The sequence below is a fragment of the Sciurus carolinensis genome, chromosome 2, assembly GCF_902686445.1.
Source record: "Sciurus carolinensis chromosome 2, mSciCar1.2, whole genome shotgun sequence".
NCBI classification, from domain to species: Eukaryota; Metazoa; Chordata; class Mammalia; order Rodentia; family Sciuridae; genus Sciurus; species Sciurus carolinensis.
Genome location: NC_062214.1, coordinates 26,913,744 through 26,928,196, shown reverse-complemented (window position 1 = coordinate 26,928,196; position 14,453 = coordinate 26,913,744). Strand labels below are relative to the sequence as shown.

The window sequence follows — 14,453 nt, the reverse complement described above, 5'->3', positions numbered from 1 at the left end:
ATCACTGCCCAGGGTGTGGAGCTGCATATCTTGCTTGAACCTATGATATTCATCTTCTAGGATTCTGGAAGGACCTAGGTTCCACTGAAACTCATCTCAGTATGGAATGGGGGTTCTGTTGGCAAAGCAGAAGAGGGATGTGGCTGTGGAGAGGGACAGACACTAACAAGGGTATCCTGCAGAGTGTGGGTGGTGAATTCAGCGAGCTGTGAAAAATTGCATCTTAGCAAGAGCCCTGCAGGTCCCTAGACCTGGGGATAGGCTGCTGGAGCACGTCAGAGAAGGTGTAGGTTCCAAATGCCTGATTCTTGGGAGTCTTATCAAATGTCCCCAAGAAAGAGCTTGGCAAGGAGAGAGCCAGCAGAGCCTGCCACCTGCAAATGAGTCAATTAGGCCTGGACAAGGAGCAATGGTCACAGTGACCCACAAAGACTAAGGACTAGGACTCATCCCATTTGTCCTGCAAGCAGTCAACACAGCTACCTTATATAACCAAAAAAAAAAAAAAAAATGGGGGACATGGGAAATAGCTACTATTTACTTTCTTCCCATCCTTGCTGGGGGGAAGTGCTCACACTGAATTTAATAGGAGTTAGAAAAATATTTTAAGTGACATACTTCTAATTACAAAAGAAAACAGTAGAAATTCCTGGCAGGTATCACCACGTAATCAAAGTAAACATTGCCAGTAATAGGACACATTCAAAGTGCGTGCCTCCTGATTGGGTACAGTGAGAAGAACATAACATCCATTCTGGATCTTTCTGTCAAAGATACAAAAACCTGTCTCAAATCATGAGGAAGTGTCAGAAAAATCCAAAATGAGGGACATTCTACAAAATAACTAGCCAGAAGTGTCAGGGTCATAAAGTAAAGGTATAAGGCATTGTTCCATATCGAAGGAGAGTAAAGAGATGTAACACTAAGTGCAACTGGATCCTTTTGTCAAAAGATGATCTTAGAGCACCTGGTGAGATACATAGGGAGTCTGCAGATGAGAAGGCAGTAATGTATTCCTCACTAGCATTGATGGGAAGGCAAAGAAAGGCCACGATGAAACATTATTTTTAAAGAAGAATGGAATCAATGCGATATTCAACGGCATACAAGAATTTCAAAAACTTTATGATGAAAAAGAGCGATGTCAATAAATGGGGAAATAGGAACCCCAGACCCTCTTCTGTCCAAGGAAACACAACAATACATGGGCCAACTACTGTGAGAAGGATCTAGAAACAGGAGGTTCCTGCACCCAGTGAGACAACCACGTAGGAAAATTCACGCCATACACTTACCAAAACCTAACCCTGGGACAGAGCATGATTGGAAGGAAACCTCAAATCCAGACGTCTACCTGAAGAGGGAAAGGAGTGTGCTGTGGCTTGGATATGAGGAGTCCCCCCAAAACTCCCGTGTTAATGCAGGAATGTTCAGAGGTGATGTGCCTGCATTGTTTGAGCTCTAACCTAATCATCCTAATTTGGATGGACTGACTGGGTGGTGACTGTAGGCAGGTGGGGTGTAACTGGAGGAGGTGGCACTGGACTGTGCCCTGGAAGGGCTCCTCTTCCCTGTAGGTCTCCCCGGCATGGCCTCCATGAGCAATGCGGTTTCAGTCCCCCACACCCTTCTGGCAAGATGTTCCACCTGAGGCCCAGAGCAACGGACTAAGTCTGTAAAACCCTGAGCCAAAATAAACTCCCCCTTCTCTAAGATGACCTCATCGGGTATTTTGGTCACAGCAACACAGAGCTGACTAACATGGAGTCCGTTCAATGTTCTGGCTTTGGGGCGTGCTGCCCATGGGAATGGTATTTTAGTCAGTTTTCCTGTATTATAACAAAATACCAAAGACAGGTACTTTTAAAGTAAGGAGAGAGGCTTATGTAACTCACAGTTTTAGAGGTTTGAAGGCATAGTACCCTGCATTGGCCCATTTCTGGTGAGAATGGAGACTGGTGGCACATCACCATGAGAGGACATGTAGGAGCAAACATATCATCTCAAACTGGAAGAGAAGGACAGAGAGACCAGGGGTTCTGCAATCTCCTCCAACAGTCCACCTTCAATGACCTAGGCCCCGCCTCTTAAAGGTCCACAGACCCTCCCAATACCACCACCTTTGGGGGACTCTCAACATCCAAACCATAGCAACTTGTCTCTGCTTGGCCCAAATCTAAACACGGAAAAAGATTCCTGGTAAGAACAGGTCTGGGGAGGAACACGTTCCTTAGCTTGCTCCTTTCTGCCTGTGGATGCCACCGAGAAAGCATCGTTAAAGTCTCTGTTCCTGCTGCCATCAGGTCTAAATCAGAGTCCCCTAAAGAGCCCGAACATCTGCGGAAGCTATTCATCAGAGGGCTGAGCTTTGAAACGACAAGATGAGAGTCTGAGAAGTCATTTTGAGCAATGGGGAACACTCACGGACTGTGTGGTAATGAGAGACCCAAACACCAGGTGCTCCAGGGGCTTTGGGTTTGTCACTTATGCCACTGTGGAGGAAGTGAATGCAGTCATGAATGCAAGACACACAAGGTGGATGGAAGAGTTGTGGAACCAAAGAGAGCTGTCTCAAGAGAAGATTCTCAAAGACCAGGGGCCCACTTAACTGTGAAAAAGATCTTTGTTGGTGGCATTAAAGAGGACACTGAAGAACATCACCTATGAGATTATTTTGAACAGCACGGGAAAACTGAAGTTCTTGAAATCATGACTGACAGAGGCAGTGGAAAGAAGAGGGGCTTTGCATTCGTAACTTTTGACGACCATGACTCTGTGGATAAGATTGTCATTCAGAAATACCATCCTGTGAATGGCCACAGCTGTGAAGTGAGGAAAGCACTGTCAAAGCAAGAGACAGCTAGTGCTTCATCTAGTCAAAGAGGTCGAAGTGGTTCTGGAAACTTTGGTGGTGGCTGTGGAGGTGGTTTTGGTGGAAATGACAATTTTGGTCGTGGAGAAAACTTCAGTGGTCATGGTGGCTTTGGTGGCAGCCGTGGTGGTGGTGGATATGGTGGCAGCAGGGATGGCTATAATGGATTTGGTAATGAAGGAAGCAATTTTGGAGGAGGTGGAAGTTAAAATGATTTTGGCAATTACAACAATCGGTCAACAAATTTTGGACCCACGAGGGGTGGAAACTTTGGAGGCAAAAGCTCCGGACCTTATGGTGGTGGAGGCCAATACTTTGCCAAACCATGAAACCAAGGTGGCTATGGCAGTTCCAGCCGCAGCAGTAGCTCTGGCAGTGGCAGGTTTTAATACTGCCAGGAAACAGCTTAGCAGGACAGAAGAGCCAGAGAAGTGACAGGGAAGCTACAGGTTACAACAGATTTGTGAACTCAAGCACAGTGGTGGCAGGGCCTCGCTGCTACAAAGAAAACAAGGTTTAGACAATACTCATGTGTATGGGCAAAAAAACTCGAGGACTGTATTTGTGACTAATTGTATAACAGGTTATTTTAGTTTCTGTTCTGTGGAAAGTGTAAATCATTCCAACAAAGGGTTTTATTGTAGACTTTTTTTGCACACATGCTGTTGATTGCTAAATGTAATAGTCTGATCATGACACTGAAAAAAAAGAATAGGTCTGGGAAGTGATGGTTTAGAACTATTAAAAACAAAGATTATAAACAGGGTATATGGTCTAGCACCAGAGTCTGCAGTATCCCAGACAGACACCAGGGGGAGCTCCAAACCGTGGTTTACTACAGTACCAGACAAGCCAGGGCATCGCAGACAGCCTGGGGAGCTCATGGGTGGGAAACCGCAGGTCTGTTCCTTTGGAAGACTACATGCACGAGTCCAGAAAGGTTGCGTTCCCAGAAAAGACTTGAGATGTCTCCAAGTTCTCTAGCCAGGCTGACTAGAGAAAGTCTTCCTATACAAAACTATACCACAAAGACTGGGAGAAGTAGCTGAATTTTCAAATGCCAAAGTCCCAACAGATGATAATAAGGCATAAAGAATCAGGGAGGAACTTTAGATTATGGAGAGGGAAATGAGGGGAAGGGGGTATGAAAAATGGTGGAATGAGACAGACATCATTACCCTGTGTACATGTATGATTACAAGAATGGTATGAATCTACATCATGTACAATGAATCAAAATGCAGTCTGTAAAAATAAAAAAATTTAAAAAGGAAAAGAAAAAAAGAAGATACGAACAAATGTGAAAAAAATTTTAATATTGAAAAAAGTCCAGTCCCCCTAAATTAAATCATAATTTCAATCTTATTCCACTTTTTTAAAAAAGAGAAAGAAAGAAAAAGAAACAGGGAAACTTGGTCTAGTCAAAGGAATAAATGATATTGCTAGACACCAGGCCTAAGAAACATAAATATAGTAATTACCAGACAAATTAAATAATTCAAAATAAATCATAAGGATACCCAGTGAATTAAAATATAGACTAACAATTAGATGAAATCATAAATATGCATAAACAAAATGAGAATATCGAGAGATAGAAACTATGAAGAAGAATAAAACAGAAATTCTGGAAATGAATAATACAGGAAATTTTCATTAAAGGGACTCAACATCAGACTTCACCGGGCAGAAAAATGAGTGTATTCAAAGATAGTCCTTTTGAGCTGGACACGGTGATGCATGCCCATAATCCCAGCAGCTTGGGAGATGGAGACAAGAGGGTCCAGCCTCAGCAACTTATCAAGACCCTAAACAACTTATTGAGACCCTGGTCTCTAAATAAAACATAAAAAGAACTGGAGATGTGACTCAGTAGTTAAGTGCCTCTGGATTCAATCCCCAGTTTAAAAAAAAAAATAAATTTTTTTTTTTAATTACTGAAGCAGAGGAGCAAAAAGAAAAGAATTAAGAAAAGTGAAGAAAGTATAAAAAAGGTGTGGGGCATCATCAAGAAAGACAAAATATGCACTATGAAAGATGGAGAAGCAAAGAAAAAGAGGAGACAGAGTACCTATTTGAAAAATAATGGCTGATAACTTCCCCAATCTGGGGAGAGACGAGAGACATTGACATACAAATTCAAGAAGTTTGTGGAAGTCTAACCAGGATTTTTAAAAAATTCACACCAAGACACATCTATAATCAAACTGTCAAGGTGACAAAGAGACTCTTGAAAGCAGTAAGAGAAAAGATACTTGTCACATTCAAAAGAGCTCCTACTAAATTATCCGAAAATTTCTCAGAAGAAACCTATAATGCTAAAAAGGTGTGGGTTGCTACATTCAAAGTGATAAAGAGAAAAGTGCCCACAAAGATTATTATATGTGGCAAAAACTGACTTTCAAAAACAGAGGAGCATTAGAGTTTCTGAGATAAAGAAAACCAAAGGAGTTCACTCCACCTTCCCATGAGGGATATTAACAGGCACCCTTCAGTCTGAAGTGGAAGGTGGACAGACTAGGAAACAAAACCATAGAAAAATATAAACTCTCAGATTAAGATAAATTTACTCCGGTCCTAGAGTACTGTAATGTATGTGTGTAAATGACTCATAAATTTGGTATATAATTTTTAAAAATGTAAGTTTTTATAAATCAGTTAATGGACCCATGATAAGAAGAGGTAATTTGTGTCATCAATAAAGTGAAAGGAGAGATTAAGGAAGTATTTATATGCAATTGAAAGAAATTCATTATCCAATAAACATAATTAACATTTTTTTTGTACCAGGTATTAAACCTGGGTGTGCTTAGCCACTGAGCTACATCTCCAGCCCTTTTTACATTTAATTTGAGACAGGGTCTTGCTAAGTTGCTTAAGGCCTCACTAAATAGCTGAGGCTGGCTTTGAACTTACCATTCTGCTACCTCAGCCGCCTGTGGAACTTAACTAACTTCTTAAGATTTTGTGTAGTTGCAACGGTCACCACAAATAAAATCTTTATAGAATACATTCAAAGGGAAATGAAAAGGGAATTAAACATGTCCAAAAAAATCAGTGAAACACGAAAGAAGGCAGGAAGGGAGGAAGGATAAAACAAAAACTATTAGACAAACAGAAAAAAATAACGAACCTATAATATGAAGTCTTTGCCTGTAAGTAAGTACTTTAAAGATAAATGGACTAAACACCCCCAATTAAAAGACATAGATTGGTCAAATGGAAAAAAACCCAAGATTAAACTATATTCTGTCTCTAAGAGACTCACTTTAAATCTAATGACACAGAAAATAAAAGTGAAAGGATGGGAAAATATATACCACACAAATAGGAATCTAAAGATAGCAGATAGCAGGGCTGGCCATACTAGAAAAATCAGACTTTTTTTTTCTCTTTGGTACTGGAAATTGAATTCAGGAGCACTCGACCACTGAGCCACACCCCCAGCCCTTTTTTGTATTTTATTTAAAGAGAGGGTCTCACTGAGTTGCTTAGCACCTCATTTTTGCTGAGGCTGGCATTGAACTCGAGATCCTCCTGCCTTAGTCTCCTGAGCCACTGGGATTATAGGTGTACTAGAAACTAGACATTTAAGACCAAATTAAAAAAAAAAATCCATCACAAGAGACAAGGAGGTTATGATGTAAAGGGTCAGTTTCACCAGGAATATACAACAATTATAACTATAAATGCATCTGACAATGGAACTCCCAAATATATGTGGCAAATACTAACAAAATTAATGGGAGACAAGCGATAAGAGCCCAAGAATCATGGGAGCCTTAAATATCCCGCTTCTATTACAGGAAGAACAGACAGAAGACTCACAGACCTGAACAACACTACTGACCACGTGGACCTAGCAGATACACCCAGAGTCCTTCACCCAACAACAGCAGAACCCCCATTCTTCTCAAGTGCACATGGACATTCTCCAAAACAAGTCCACAAAACAAATCTTAAAAAGTGTAAGAAGACACCAGGTGCCGGCTCAGGAGGCTGAGGTGGGAGGATCACAAGTTCAAATCAGCCTCAGCCATTTAGCAAGGCCCTAAGCCACTTAGCAGGACCATGATTCAAAATTTTTAAATATATATACATAAAGGGCTGGGCATGATTGTGGCTCAGTGGTAAAGTATCACTGGGATAAATCCACAGTAGTACCCCAAAAAGAAAACAAAAGTGTAAGAAGACTGAAATCATATCACATATCTTCACCAACCATCAAGGAATGAAGGTAGAAATGGATGGCAAAAGGAAAACAGGAAAAACTAACAGTAGGTAGAAATTTTAAAACTCACCATTAATCACTGTCTGATGTTAAAGATAAAATCAGAAGGGAAATGAGAAAACAGGTTGAAACAAATGAAAATGGAAACACAGCATGCCAAAACCCGGGGTGGCGTGGGAGCTGTCGCAGGAGGAGATGACAGGGACGAAGGCTGAAGGTTGAAGATGAAGAAAGATTTTAGCTCCACAACTTAAACTTGCACCTCACGGAACTGTGCAAGAAGAAACTAAACCCAAAATTACCATCGGGAGAGCGACAATAAAGATTAGGACAGAGATGAATGGAAGAGAAAAACCAGGCAAAGTCAAGGAAGCCAGGACCAGGGTGGAGCTCGGGGGGTGGGGAGCGCTTGCTGAGCATGCTCAGGGCCCTGGGTTCGATCCCAGCACCAAAAGAAAAGAAGAAAGGCAACAAAATCAGAAATTGATTTTTTTAGAAATATCAACACAATTAACAAGCACTTGGTTAGACGAAGAAAAAAGACTTGAATTCTTAAAATTAGAAATTAAAAGAGGTTACAATGGTTATCACAGAAATAAAAAGGGCTACCATGACTATTTACATGCCAACAAATCCAACAACACATTTAAGAAATGGATGAATTCCGAAAAGAAATAGACTGATTCATGAAGAAATTTAAAAACTGAATTGAACTACCACAAGTAAAGAAACTGAAGCCGTCATCAAAACCTCCCCAAAAGAAAAGTCTCAGACCAGATGGCTTCACTGCAGAATTCTATTAAACATTTAAGGAATTAACACCAATCCCCCTCAGACTCTTCCAAATAACTGACCAGGAAGGAAAAACCTTCAAACTCATCTCCCTACCAAAAAAATAAAACACTTCATTCTATGAGACCAGCAAAACCAAGCAAAGACGGAATAAAGAGGAAAATTTCAGACAAATATCCTGATGATTATTAATACATAAATCCTCAACAAAATATGAGCAAATCGAATCTGATAGCACAATAAAATATTCACACCACGACCAAGTAGAGATTATGCCTGGAATACCAGGCTGGTTCATGGGACAAAAACCAAACAATATCCAACATTAACACACCGAAGGACAAAATCATCTCAATTGACACAGGAAGGGCATTTGACAAAATTCAGCACCCTTTCATGATAAGATTTTTTAAAACGCAGCAAACTGGAAGGAGAAGGAAACTATCTTAACATAATAATAAGCTATAAATGAAAGGCCCACAGCTACCATTATACTTTAGGGTAGAGACCAAAGACAAAGATGCCTCCTCTTGCCACTGGAAGTCTGAACCAGAGCAACTGGACAGGATAAAGAAATAAAAGACATCTAAACTGGAAAAGATTGTCTCTGTTCACAGATGATGTGATCTTACATGTAGAAAATCCTAAATATTAGACACATGAGCTCAGCAAAATTGCAGGATACAAAAATCTCAAAACAACACACAAAATAAAAATTGAGAGCATTTCTTTACACTGACAATAAACAATTCAAAAAGAAAATTAAGGAAACAATCCCATTTACAGCAGCATCAGAAGAATCAAATACTTGGAAATAAACAACAAAGGATGTGAGAGGAAAACATTACTAAACAAGACACAAGTCAACTGAAAGACATCTGTCTTAGTCCATTTTCTGTTGCTATAACAAAATACCACAGACTGGTATTTGTAAATTTGTAAAGAAACTTAAAGGGAATGCTTTCAATTTTTTTTCCATTTAGAATTATGGGTTTAGCATATGGGTTTAGCATACATGGCTTTTATGACATTTGCTGGTAAATGGATGGAATTAGAGAATATCATGCTAAGTGAAATAAGCCAAACCCAAAAAAACCAAATGTTTTCTCTGATATGTGAAAACTAATTCACAATAAGGGGAGAGGGATGGGGAAGAATAGAGTTACTTTGTATTAGGTAGAGGGGAATGAAGGGAGGGTAAGGGTGTGGGGGTAGGAAGGATACTAGAGTGAAACAGACATTATTACCTCATGTACATGTATGACTGTATGACCAATGTGGTCTTGCAATATGTATAACCAGAAAAATGAGAGATTAAACTCTACGTGTGAGCTATCAAAATATATAAATGCATTCTACTGTCATGTACAATTAGAACAAATAAAATAAAATAATTTTTAAAAAAAGAAAATTAGTTTGCTTAGCTCATGGTACTGGAGATTGGGAAGTTCAAGTATATAGGGGCAGTGTCTGGCTAGAGCCTTATTGCTGCATCATCACATGGCAGAGGACATCACAGATCAAGAGGGCAAGTGAGCACCTGCAAAAAATTCACTTTTATAACCAAACTACTGCCCCAGGAACTAACCCACTCGCAGGAGAACAGGATCACTCCATTCAGGAGGGTGAAGCCCTCATGACCTGAATACCATTCACTGGACCCTGCCTCCAACACTGTTGCATGGGAATTAATAGTCCAATGGATGAACTTTTAGGGGACATATTCAAATGACAGCAACATCCTACAGTCATGGATTGAAAGACTTGATATTATTAAGATGTCATTACTACCAAAATGATCTACAAATGCAATGCAATTCCATTTCTGACTGGTTGACAGATTTGGTTCCACAGAAACGTTACAGGCTCTATGGGCAATGACTAAACAGACTCCATTTTACCTTGAGAGTCCATCTCATGTAGGAAATGCTTCTGCCATGGGAACACCTCGCCTCTGTACCCACCATCAGTTGCTTAGCATGACATGTTTGGCCACACAAAATGGCAATTCTTGTATAATGAAAAATTGTTCTCTTTTTTGATTCCTTTTTTCCTAAACAATGTACCGTGTTAACAATGATGCCAACAGTGATTATTTAGATGTTAATATTGACTCCATTTACCTCATTATTTCCCTTTCTATTTTCCCCACCCCTCCCCCTTTTCTTAAAATGGCATCCAACAGGCTTCTCTTCCTGAAAGTCTGCTTCTCACCGGCCTGTTTAGCCACCCAATTAGGTATCAACACCCCCACCCTGGGCCCTATCCGACCTATAGGCAAATGCCTCGCTGGCAATATGCAGATAGCATAGTTAGTTCCCTTCCGAGACTGTATATAAGGCAACAAACTTTTCTAATAAAGAATCGCCCCCCTCTCCTGGCAGCAAGTCTCCGTCCATTCTTTCAGTTAGTAACCATTCTTTAGTTTGCACCCTCTTCCCCCTCTGTTAATGATTTCAGATCTCATAATGTTAGTTTATGATTTTAAATCATAGCAACAGACACTTATGACTGATATACTGATTTATAGTAAAAATTCCCTGCAACCCTATGGTTGGGGCTGTTCTCCCAATAGCCATTTTTGGGGCATTGTGTGAGACCGTCAGTCAGCTGGCTAATAAAGACCCTCCAATTTGGACTTCTCAGTGGTGATCGGTCTGTTCTTAAGTTGCGCCCCATAACACTATCAGAATCCTAATGGCATTTCTTCTGAAATCAAAAAACAAATGCTAAAAATCATATGGAATTCCAGGGGACACTGAGCAGCCAAAACAATCTTGAAAAAGAAGAACAAAGTAGGAAGCCACACATTTCCTGATTTCAAAACATACTGCAAAGCAACAGTAATTGACAAGACGTAATACTGGCAGAAAAATAGATACAGGACCAATGGGATAGAACGGAAAGCTCAGAAATAAATCCATTCCTATGAGATCAAATGACTCTTGACTAGGATTCCAAGACAACGCAATGGGAAAAGGCCATCTCTCCAATAAATGGTGCTGGGGAAACTGGGGATCCACCATGTAAAGAATGACTGGACACTTACCCAACACCACGCACAAAAATTAACTCAAAATTCATGTAAGACCCAAAAATATAAAAACTCCTTTTTAAAAACATAGAGAAAACTTCAAGATATTGGATTTGGTAATGATTCATTGGATATGACAATAAAAGCAAATCACGACAGCAATGAAGTGTCACCTCATCTCAATAGGATGGCTACTATCAAAAAGAACAGAAACTGGGTATGGTGGCACACACCTGTAATTCCAGCAATTTAGGAGGCTGCTGCAAGAGAATCACAAGTTCAAGGTCAGCCTTGGCAACTTAGTGAATACCAGGGATTGAACCCAGAGGTGCTTAACTACTGAGCCATATCCCCAGCCATTTTTTAATATTTTATTTAGCGACAGGGTCTCTCTGAGTTGTATATGCCTTGCTAAGTTGCTGAGGCTGGCTTTGAATGCACAGTCCTCCTGCCTCAGACTCCCAAGCAACTGGGATTACAGGCATGTGCTAGCAAGCACAATTCTTAATAGCCTAGAGATGGAAGCAACCCAAAAGCCCACAGATGTATGGATTAAAAAAAGTGGTATGAACATACAATAGAAAATTATTTATCCTTTAAAAAGAAGGAAACCTGGGCTGGGAATGTAGCTCAGTGGTAGAGCATTTGCCTAGTAACTCTGAGTTGAATCTCCAGCGGGGTAAATAAAGAGAAGGAAATCCTGTTACACGGTACAACGTGGGGGAGTCTCAAGGACATCATGCTAAGTGAAATAAACTAGCTGCCAAGAGAAAAGTACTGCATAATTCCACTCAAATGAAGTATCTATAGTGCTCATAATCATGGCAACAGAATATAAAAAGGCAGTGTCCAGGACTTGGGGGAGCAGAAGGGGAGATTAGTGTTTAGCGCACACAGTCATCCCTTGAAATCTGCAGAGGATTAGTTTCAGGATCCCCATCAGAAACCAAAAGTGGTGGATGCTCAGACCACTTACATAGTATTTGCATATAAGCTACACACATCCTCAATTTGCTTTAAATCACCTCTAGATGACTTACCATACCTACTACAATGTAAATGCTATATAAATAGTTCTTATACTATATTGCTTAGGGAATAAATAATGCCCTGAAACTCTGGACATGTTCAATACAGATGCAGTTTCTTAAAATATTTTCGATCCCAGAAGTTGGTTGAATTTATGAATACAAAGGGTCAACTCTACAGCATTTTAGCATTACAAGATGAAAAAGTTCTAGAGCATACCAATGTAAATGCACTTAACACTCCTGTTACATTTAAAAATGGTTACAATGACAAATTTAGTGCTATGTGTTTTTCCACAATAGCCCCACACACAGACAAAAAAAAAAAAAAAAGCACAAGTAAAGGAAACCAGACACCTGTTGCTGTTTGACCATTTATATGCACTTGAAGAAAAGGTGAAATCAGTTTATGAGGATAGAAATCAAATCAGTAAAGCCCAGTGCAGTGGTGCATATCTGTAATCCCAGAGACTCAGGGGGCTGAGGCAGGAGGGTCTCAAGTTCAAGGCTAGCCTGGGCAGCTTAGCAAGACCCTGCCTCAAAATAAAAACTACAAAGGACTGGGGATAGAGCTTGGAGGTAGAGCTCCCCTGAATTCAATCCCCAGTGGAAGAAAGGAAGGAGAGGGGAGCTGGAGGGAGGTAGGGAGGAAGGGAGAAAGAAAAAGTAAAGGATCTCAGAGTTGTAATACCTCTGGGTCCAGAGATTGAATGGAAAGGAACAAGAAAGAACCGTCAGTATCTTGGGGTGATGATTACACCAGTGTACACAGACATAAAAACATACACTGAGTCACACATTTAATATCTGTACCCTTCCCTGTATGTAAGTCATCCCTCCCTAAAAATTTAAAACACCAGCACAAAATCATATGTCGTAGGATTTGACATAAAATAGGCAAAGGAAGCAAGAATGGTACATGGGGCCAGAAAGTGGGACAAGTTACAAACAGCAGAAAGTCAGATGGAAGACCTCAGAGGTTTCAGTATTAACAAGACAACAAATTCTTTCTCCTGAATGGAAAGAATGGCAAAAATGATGCTAGATGACTTCCAAGGTTAGTGCACCACTGCTCTGTTCTTGTGGGAATACAGGGATTTGTTCCAAATCCTCACGGATCTCCCAAGTTCACTGCTGGGTTTGGAAGAAGCAGGAATTAGAGACTCACAGAAACCACCACCAGGGATCTCCGTGTGATCTACAGAGGATCCAGTGGTGCGGGCGCTGCAAAACTTCACATCTACAAAAATTAAATCTGCTGCTGCCCATGGACCCGCCTCTGCATTGCTGGAGGAGTGGTCATGCCTGTCCTCTTTCACCTTCAAGATCGCATGCAAGCACCTCTCCTAGCAGAACCCAATCTAAGAGCACTGGGGAGGAGTACCGGAAAATGTAGTTCTCAGGCTTTTAGCCCTCTATGAAGAAGAGAGCGGAGGGAGAAGTGGAGATAAATACTGTCTGCAAAGACACTGGTGTTGCTGGGGGTTTTCTTGTTGTTTGTTACTTTGTTACTAGTTGGGGATTGAACCCAGGAGCTACCTCCCCAATATTTTTTTTTTTTTTTTTTTTTTTGAGAGCAGTCTTCAATTTGCAACCTCAGCCTCCCAAGTTGCTGGGATTGCAGGTTGTACCACTACCCCCGACCATATGTAGCATTAAAGTATTTGTGTGTGTGTGTGTGTGTGTGTGTGTGTGTGTGCTTTTTCCCTCCTTACAGTATTCACTTTTTTCCCCCTGGAAACTCTTTCTTATTTTAAAGCTGGAGTATGAGGTTTGTTGCTTTGAGGAGGAGCAGAGGGCTCCTGCTAGAGCAAAGGAAGTCATCTGTTAGGAAGAGGGCTGAGTTAGGAAAGTCCCAACCAGAGCAAAGAAGGGGAAATCCTCCCCGTGTAACTTGGGATGGCAAGAAAAAGAGGCATCTCACTTCCTGTCCGATGCTAGTGTCCCAGCACCCCAGAACCCTGGGTCCGACACACCAGGGTCAGAGTGGGGTCTAGAAATCCAGGTGTTTTTGGAGATTCCGTGAGTGCAGGGACTATGGCTTGGCTTCCCTGTGTCAGGAAGGAGTTCAGGGCACCAAGATGGCCGAGGCCCGGTGTCGCTGGCTCTTTGCGGTGCCAAATCCATGGGTATTTGCCACTGCCTGCAGCAACAATTTGTGCGGGTCTTTATCAGTGGTGGACTGGAAACGAACTGCTTCTATCTTTCCTTTAGTGGGCTGCTTTCTCGCTTATTCGCTTGTTCCCTAGGCTATGGAGGAAGAAAGGTTTTTTTTTTAGAGAGAGAGAGAGAGAGAGAGAGGCTTTGCATAAGAGAGAAAGAGAGACTTTGCTTAAGAGAGAGACTACACTTTCAGAGATCTATATCTTCTTAGTTCTGCTGCTTCTTAAAGGTGCGTCCTGCATCCTGTGAACTAAGGGTGCGTCTATCTGAGGTGCTTCTTAGTGATGCGTCCCGCGTACTGCGATCTGCCTATCTGTGATCTGCAACCTAAAG

At 41.1% G+C, this 14,453-nt stretch overlaps 1 pseudogene; it reads left to right on the top strand.

Annotated features, from left to right (window-relative positions):
• Positions 1–2,310: 2,310 nt before the first annotated feature.
• On the top strand, positions 2,311–3,261 carry LOC124973535 (heterogeneous nuclear ribonucleoprotein A1-like; annotated as a pseudogene).
• Positions 3,262–14,453: the final 11,192 nt, after the last annotated feature.